Source organism: Bubalus bubalis, chromosome 19 (genome assembly GCF_019923935.1).
Source record: "Bubalus bubalis isolate 160015118507 breed Murrah chromosome 19, NDDB_SH_1, whole genome shotgun sequence".
NCBI lineage: Eukaryota > Metazoa > Chordata > Mammalia > Artiodactyla > Bovidae > Bubalus > Bubalus bubalis.
Window position 1 is genome coordinate 13,002,829 of NC_059175.1, and position 9,139 is coordinate 13,011,967.

The following is a 9,139-nucleotide window of genomic DNA, read 5'->3' on the forward strand; positions in this document are numbered from 1 at the left end:
GCCCCATCCCACAAATCTGATCTGTTTCTATGAATTTTTTTAGATTCTATATATAAGTGAAATCATAGAGTATTTGTCTTCCTCTGACTTATTTAACTTAGCATAACACTCTCAAGCTCCATCCATTTTGTCACACATGGTTGGATTTCCTTTTTTTTTTTTTTAATGGGTGAATACTGTTCCACCGTATACATACATACTACATTTTCTTTATCCATTCACCCTTTGATAGACACTAAGTTTGTTTCCATATCTTGACCATTGTTGATAATGCAGCAAGGAACACGGAAGTACAGATATCCTTGAGATAGTGATTTCATTTCCTTTGGATATATACCTAGATGTAGAATTGCTGGATCATAAGGTCGTTTTATTTTTAATTTTTTGAGGAATCTTTATACTATTTTCTGTAGTCAGATCAGATCAGATCAGTCGCTCAGTCGTGTCCGACTCTTTGCGACCCCATGAATCGCAGCATGCCAGGCCTCCCTGTCCATCACCAACTCCCGGAGTTCACTCAGACTCATGTCCATCGAGTCAGTGATGCCATCCAGACATCTCATCCTCTGTCGTCCCCTTCTCCTCTTGCCTCCAATCCCTCCCAGCATCAGAGTCTTTTCCAATGAGTCAGCTCTTCGCGTGAGGTGGCCAAAGTACTGGAGTTTCAGCTTTAACATCATTCCTTCCAAAGAAATCCCAGGGCTGATCTCCTTCAGAATGGACTGGTTGGATCTCCTTGCAGTCCAAGGGACTCTCAAGAGTCTTCTCCAACACCACAATTCAAAAGTATCAATTCTTCGGCGCTCAAGGGTTCCCTTTTTTTCCACCTCCTTGCTGTACTTGTTATTTCTTGTCTTTTTGATAATAGCCATTCTAATAAGTGTGAGATAACACCTCATTGTGGTTTTGCTACGTGATGTTTGTCCAGGGATTTTTGTTGTACTCATGTGAGAGAAAAGGGAAAAGTATGTCCATTCTATCTCCTTGAAAGTAGAAGTTCTTGTTTTGGTATTTTTAGTTTGTTTTGGGCTTTGCACAATTATATGCATGTTTCTGCCACTGGGCAGAGAAAGCATTAATGAAACTTTCTGGTGATAATTTATAAACTGGCAATAGTTTTGAAAACATTAGCATCAGTGATTCTTTTCCACATTTATTCTGACCTTATCAGAGAATGAAAATGCATTCATACATTTCTCAATTCCTTACTGAATGTTTACTATGTACCAGCCACTGTGCTTCACTCTGGATGTAGAATAATGAACAAAGCATTGGCCTTGCTCTCAAGAAGTTTACAGTCTAAAAGGAGAAACAGAGAAGTGATATTTTAATACACTGTGGAGTAATAATTACCATAATAAGAATATACCCATAGGATATATGTATATGTGTGGCTGATTCACTTTGCTGTCCTACAGAAACTGACACAGCAGTGTAAAGCAACTATACTCCTATAAAAAAAGAAACAATATAAAAGAATATTGAGTGTAGCATTCATGGTTTCAGATATCTACAAATCAATAAAAAGCAGCCAAGGGAAACCTTGAAATATAAATCTCGAAGCTTCAGATGGGCTGAGATTCATGCCTGAGAATAGCAAAGGAAAAGTGAGTTTGGAGGAAAGAACATGAAAAAGAATAAATATAGGTATATGTATAAATGGATCACTTTGCTATATACCTGAAATTGACACAGAATGGTAAATCAACTATACTCCAAAATGTAATAAAATTAATTAACAATTTAAAAAAATTCGCTTTAACTAGGTGAATTCTAACTTAGATCACATTAAGTTAATTAAATTAATGTAATTAAAGCATCTAACCTAACTTGTTTTAGGTTCAATGGTAACACATAGGAGGGCAAGGGAGCCATGGAGTAGTTTGTATATGAAAAAAGGGTAGAAACCAACTCTTTCTGACTCAAAAATAAAGAAATGTAGGGATTTCCCTGGTGGTCCAGTGCTTGGGAGTGCACCTTCCAGGGCAGGGGACGCAGGTTCTATGCCAGGCTGGGGAAATAAGATCCCACTCGCGGTGGGGCAGCTGAGCCAGCGCACCATGGCTAACGAACCCGAGTGCCTCAACGAAAGGTCCTGCATGCCCCAGCTAAGACCAGACACAGTCAGGAAGACATTAAGAAAGTTGTGAAAGGATACTGGTCCAAGTAGAATCAACAGAATAGATGGAGAAGTAGGCTTATAAAAAGACAGAAATCAGGGCGGATTTGAAAGGTTGGAAAATAGGAACCCAGGCAGAGTCTCTGAGTCAGAACAGTCCGGTCAGAACCCTGCCCCAGGCAAGGAGGAATCCCCATTTCTTTTCTCCTGGCATTGTTTATTCAATATTCAAGTTTTAGAAAAAGGCATCTGATTGATCAGTTCAGATCACAGTTCATCTATCCAGTTGTACCAAGGCCAGGAAAGAAAGGAAATAACTTGCTTTAGGTTCAGTGATAACAGACACTTGAGTTTACCATCTAGCCAAGGATACACAAAAAAGGGTTTATTCTCCAGAAGGCAATCAAGACGCTAAAGGAAGGGTGAACACAGCCCAAGAAATGACCCAAGTCCGTGACAACAGCTAAGCAGAGACTGAGGCCTGGGGAAGACTTAGCTAATCTCAGGTGAGAAAAATGTATGTTTAGGAAGAGCATGAGCAAAGCCTGGGACAAAAGGAGGTGTGGTGAGTTTAGATGACTAAAGTAATTCCTAATGGATGGGGCCCAGGGTTGGGTGGGGGTAGGCAGGGGATAAAGAGGCCGAGAATGGGAGAGGATGATGTTAGGAAAACAGGAAGGGAGTGTCACTGCATCTAGAAGACAAGTGAAAAGCTTGAGGTTTATTCCTGAGGACGAGGGAGATGATAAAGTGTTTTATGTAGAGTTACGACATTTTTATTTTTGAGAAGTGGCTTTGGCCATCACAATAATTAGGGAGAGATCAAAGTAGCCTGAACCAGGATGATACTGAATAGATGAAGAGACATGATTTGTTACACCCAGGAGAGGAGGAGGCGAGGGAGCAGGAGGAGACAGGATGACTCCCAGGTTTCTGACTTCAGTTATGGCGTGGACGAGAAAGCCACATAAAGAGGAAGGGAATTGAGGTGGGAAAATGAAATTAAGGTGGTTGGACATGTTGAGTTTGAAGTAGATTGTTGAATGCATGGTTTTGAAAGTTAGGGAAGATAATTGAGCTTAGGTATCCATCACTATATACAGAAGCCAAAGTGACAGACAAAACATCCCAAGAATATCACACAGGGCAAGAAGAGAGCAGACCCTAGGATCAAACCCTCAGAGCACTGACACTCAAGAATGGGCTGAAGAAAAGCAGTAGCCAAGAGAATCACGAAGATAATCAGGAGGTAAGAGGGAAAACAGATGAGTGGTATCTGGGAAGCCAAAGAAAGGAACTGCTTCTGCATGAGGAAATGGCCCAGTGGTGTCAAACATGCAGTAACATAAGTAGGGCATAGTGTCCACTCAATTTGTCAACAAGAGGTGGCTGGTGCATAAGAAGAGTCCAGATATTACTGGAATAGGGGCCAGACTGCAGTGGACCAAGGGGGCAAGCAGGTGTGAGGAAATGGACACGGCACAGCCCACGGGCACTCAAACCTGCTGTACAAGAATCACCTGCAGAGCCCTCTCTCCAAAGGCAAATTTACACGATGTGTTTGTCTCCTACCGCTGCTGGAACAAATGGCCACAAACTTAGTGGCTTAAAGCAATACAAATATCTCATAGTTCTGTAGGTCGGAAGTCCTCCAGGGTCTCACTGGACCAAACCAAAGGCATCAACAGAGCCCATTTCTTCTACAGACTCCAGGGAAAATCTGTTTTCTTACCTTTTGCAGCTTCTAAAGGCCCCCTTCATCCATCTTCAAAGCCGGCAATGTTGCTTCTCTCTGTTTCTTCCATAGTAACATCTCCTTCTTCCCCTCTTCTTCTGAGGCCTTTTCCCACTTTTAAAGACCCCCATGATTACCTGGATAATTCAGGACAACTCCATTCCATGAGATCTTAACTTAATCACAGAGAAGGTAATGGGTCCTAGGGATTAGGACATGGACATCTCTGGAAGGCGGGTATTCTGACTTCACATATGGGTAAAATTAAACCCCCGGTGATTCTTCTGAGCAGCCAGGATTAAGCAACCCTAGACAGAGGAAGAGAATGATAATGGAATTGATAGAGTTTTTACCTTTGTTTTGCCTTTTTAAAATGAGGTGTGCATAGCAGAAATAAAAAAAGACAATCATTTCAACTCCTAGCTTTGTTTTTTTCCAGTGGGGTCTTAATAGTGAAATCATGTTAGAGAAGAACAAGTTTTACCTGACACTTTTTAAAGTCTGCCCAGAGCTCTTTCCTCCTTCTTCCCTTACTTAAAACATGACATATTGTGTGAGGCTTCCAAAGCCATAGTTATAATTAAAAAGATGAGCAAAAGATATGCAGTTGCACACTCAAGGTGCGCCTGCAGATACCCAAACCTAAATTTATAGAAAATGAGCTTTTCAGAGACAGAAACTGAAGAGGCTAATCTGAAATGAAACTCAATTTGCTCCAAGTCAGCGGCCTGAGGTTACTTGAGACCCGCCTTTTGTCAGCACTGGGGACTCAGAAATTAAAGCGTGCGGAGATGATCAAATGCCAAGATTGCCATATTGCACAGGGAACGCAACCATGTGTTTTGGTTGGAAGGGGGAAGAGTGTTCAATTAATCCTGAAATGTTTGCAAAAACAAATGATGGGCAAAAAGGAAACTCAACTTGAAAGGGGTGTGATTCTTTATGAAAGAGCCATCTCCACCAGGCTGGCAGCCGCAAAATAAACACGTCGGCCAGCCAGGCCAGAGCAGATAATTAGGAATGAGCAGCAACCCATGGATGGTTTTCATTAAAACCAAGGCGGGGTGGCAGATGGGCAGGCCTCAGTGGCCAACCTCAGTAGCCCAGCACCGCGGGCTTGGGGGAGGCTCGACCATGCCTCCCCTGTTCTTCCCAGGGCTCGAGGACCAGCCACTCCTCCTCTAAACCTTGGGCTGGCAAGGGAAGGCACACCTCCTGCCTGCGCAGGCGTCTGTATTCACCTCAGCTCCTGGCCAGCAACAGGGGAGCACTGGGCCAGAATACTAATAACGAAGCCCCTGGAGCGATCCCACAGGCCTGTCAGAGTGAGGGGACTCCTTCCTGCTCTTCGGACCTTGCCCTGCCGTGGGCACTCCCAGCATTGCAAAGTACTTGAAGGTTGCCTTGCCCTTGACCCCTTACAGGCAGCAGACAAACAGCCACCAAAAAACTATGTATTCTGTTTAAGCAATTGCCTCATCGTTACATAAAAACATGAATATTTACGTAATTCAGTGAAGGCAGAGTGCTGATCCATGCAGAACGAAGGCTGGTGATTACAAGGGCACAGTTCCCACTGTCCCCACGGTCGAGTCTGGGTCACTAAATAACTGAGCCTTTGTGGCCAGACCTGTGCCTACTTGACAGCGAAGCACCAGTTTGACAACAGTGATGCCCCCAGTTCCCCGAGCAGGGCCCCTTCCTGACTGCTCTGCACCGACCCAATAGAATATTTGATTCGTGTTACTGGAAAAAGCACTGCTGACTGCCAGATTGAGGTGAACGTGTTGGAACCGAGAGAGTCAAATATACGGGCAGCCAAAATATTCTGAGGCTTCCAGCCTCCTGCCCCGCCTCCCTGCTGTCTGGCTCCTCCTGAGGATTTGACACAGTAACAGGGGCAGGTCTGTATTCAGCCGACTCACTCCCCACCCCTTCCAGCCTGTGCTCCCAAAAAACCCCCACTCACCATTCAGCACAGCCACCTTCCCCTTCTGCTTCTGGCTTTGCCAGCATGGCCCCTGCTCCTCCTGACTGAAAGACAGTGTCGGGAGGATCACAGACGACGGTGTCGTGACCACTTGCCTGGAGGGACCAGACCCTCTCACGGTTTGATGTGGGCTGGCTGCATCTCTCTGCTCCTGGCACACAGCGGGGCCTCTCCTCGAAGGCAGGAGGTGCTCCAGGGGAGAGGCTGTCTAGCAGTGGCTGCATCCTCCTGAGAGATGCAGTCTGCTTTGTTACTGGACTGTACATTTCCAGATTTTTTTTTCCTTTATACATATCTGCAAAGAGCCCTGTGTGCAGGTCAGCTGCCTGTTTGTTCTTCCTCTGCTCTGCTCCTATATCTGTGGTCAGCTCTGCCAGTGAAGGTCCTGGTGGAAGGCTGGAGGGGAGGAGGCAGGAGGAAGCCTTCCTCGGCTCCCTATGGCATCCCCTCCATAGAAGGACCAGGCCCCCCACGTTCGGCTCTGGAGTGTGACCCTGACTCTGGAGGCCTGTCCAGCTGTCTTCTCCTCTTGCTTCTCTAGCAGAGGGATGTTGCTATTGCTCATCCCTGGATGGTCTCAAGATCTTCTATTGGCTTCTCCGTTCTTCCATCTCCTGAAACCAATTCACTGTACTAAATTCACTCATAACATCATCTTAACCATTTCTGAGTGTGCAGTTCAGTAGCATAAAGCATATTCACCACACTACAGATTCGGTCTATTTTAAGTTCTAGAGAAGTTTCTCATTCTCCTGGATGATATAGCTCTTGGATTGGTTTGAAAAAACAAACAGGTTTTCAAAGTAGAATTCTGGCTTGGATTGTTCACCTGTTATAGCATTAATATAATGATGATCTCCTTGCAAATGGAAGTCATATCTGGCATGCAGTGGCAACATCTTCACTTAAATTATCAGCTGAAGATTGCCTGGGATCATGTGCCAGTTAAGACAAGGCTTTGGGAAATCAAATGACTCCTGCACTCAACTGGTGTAAGCTGTTAGGTGGCCAGCTACTTCTAAAGGTGCTGAGAGCTTTCAGAAAGGAAACTATAAAGTCAGGCACAGAACCACTGAGATGCCTTGATGTCTTTAGAAATGTCTCTTATTTCTAGTAGTCACTGAGTTCAGTTCAGTTCAGTTCAGTCGCTCAGTCGTGTCTGACTCTTTGCGACCCCATGGACTGCACCACGCCAGGCATCCCTGTCCATCACCAATTCCGGAATTTATTCAAACTCGTATCCATTCAGTCAGTGATGTCATCCAACTATCTTATCCTCTGTCATCCCCTTCTCCTCCTGCCCTCAATCTTTTCCAGCATCAGGGTCTTTTCAAGTGAGTCAGCTCTTCACATCAGGTGGCCAAAGTATTGGAGTTTCAGCTTCAGCATCAGTCCTTCCAATGAATATTCAGGACTGATTTCCTTTAGGATGGACTGGTTGGATCTCTTTGCAGTCCAAGGGACTCTCAAGAGTCTCCTCCAACACCACAGTTCAAAAGCATCAATTCTTTAGCGCTCAGCTTTCTTTATATTCCAACTCTCACATCCATACATGACTATTGGAAAAACCATAGCTTTGACTAGATGGAAATTTGTTGGCAAAGTAATATCTCTGCTTTTTAGTATGCTGTCTAGGTTGGTCATAACTTTTCTTCCAAGGAGTAAGCCTCTTTTAATTTCATGGCTACAGTCACCATCTGCAGTGATTTTGGAGCCCAAAAATATAAAGTCAGCCACCGTTTCCACTGTTTCCCATCTATTTGCCATGAAGTGATGGGACCAGATGCCATCATCTTAGTTTTCTGAATATTGAGCTTTAAGCCAACTTTTTCACTTTCCTCTTTCACTTTCATCAAGAGGCTTTTTAGTTCCTCTTCTCTTTCTGCCATAAGGATGGTGTTATCTGCATATCTGAGGTATTGATATTTCTCCTGCCAATCTTGATTCCAGCTTGCGCTTCCTCCAGCCCAGCGTTTCTCATGATGTACTCTGCATATAAGTTAAATAAGCAGGGTGACAATATACAGCCTTGACATACTCCTTTCCTGATTTGGAACCAGTCTGTTGTTCCATGTCCAGTTCTAACTGTTGCTTCCTGACCTGCATACAGGTTTCTCAAGAGGCAGGTCAGGTATTCCCATCCACGGTATTCCCATTCCAGAATTTTCCACAGTTTATTGTGATCCACACAGTCAAAGTCTTTAGCATAGTCAATAAAAACAGAAATAGATGTTTTTCTGGAACTCTCTGGCTTTTTTGATGATCCAGCAGATGTTGGCAATTTGATCTCTGGTTTCTCTGCCTTTTCTAAAACCAGCTTGAACATCTGGAAGTTCACAGTTCATGCACTGTTGAAGATTGACTTGGAGAATTTTGACCATTACTTTACTAGCATGTGAGATGAGTACAATTGTGTGGTAGTTTGAGCATTCTTTGGCATTGCCTTTCTTCACTGGGTAGATTTGTCTGAAAATTTGGTCCCAAAGCATATAGTACATGTCACAAAATAACACTGTTACCTGAGTACAAAACCTAGCTATGTCTCATATATTAATGTCAGAACTAGTTGTAAAGGAGTAGGATCCTGAGCCTTGAGAGGAGGACATTTGAATATTAAATAGTTTGACGATGCTTAGAACCTTGCAAGCAGTCCATCTTCCCTTATCTCTAGAAACTATCCTTCCCTTGCTTAAAGTCACTGTAATGTAAAATAATGATCTTACCTTAAGCACTTTTGCAATGGGATACTATTCTCAAGACCCATTCCTACTAGATCTTACTGCCTCCGGACCCAAAAGTAGAATCCGATCCCACTGTAAGGGATGAATTGCAAGGTGTGCTCTGGGAACGACATCCTATACACCAAAGGAATTGTACACTCTTGCTAATTCTTAAGAGCAGAAACCTAGAGAACAACTGTGCAGTCAGATTCTAAGGCTAACAGCCTAAGAATAGAAAATAAAATTAGATGAGGCCAAATTTGTCAATAAGGATACCTTTACTCAAGATTCCAGATAATGTTGTAGCTCCTGCAGCCAGAAATAGCTCCAACAGTGTCCTTGATTGGTTGACTGAGCCTTGGACTCAACTGCTTACATTCAATTACATCAAGATACTAAAACTTCCCTAGTATAATGAGCTTTGCATGTTCCTGTCAGCAGCACAGTCCATGGATTTAGGGAATGCCTCATTTATCATGAGGGTATCTCACACGACATTCTGAACGAGGAATACATTTTATAGTGAAGGCGGTGCAGCAGTGGCTTCACACACATGGAATTCACTGGCCTTGACA

The 9,139-nt window shown here is 43.8% G+C and overlaps 1 long non-coding RNA gene across 1 annotated transcript; it reads right to left on the reverse strand.

The window, feature by feature from the left end:
• Nucleotides 1–793: 793 nt before the first annotated feature.
• On the reverse strand, nucleotides 794–6,267 carry LOC123330551. The gene is made up of 3 exons (XR_006546553.2): nucleotides 5,824–6,267; nucleotides 3,852–4,162; nucleotides 794–1,299 (listed from the first exon to the last, which is right to left on the reverse strand). It is a non-coding gene; the product is annotated as an uncharacterized LOC123330551 (long non-coding RNA).
• Between the last annotated feature and the right edge of the window lie 2,872 nt (nucleotides 6,268–9,139).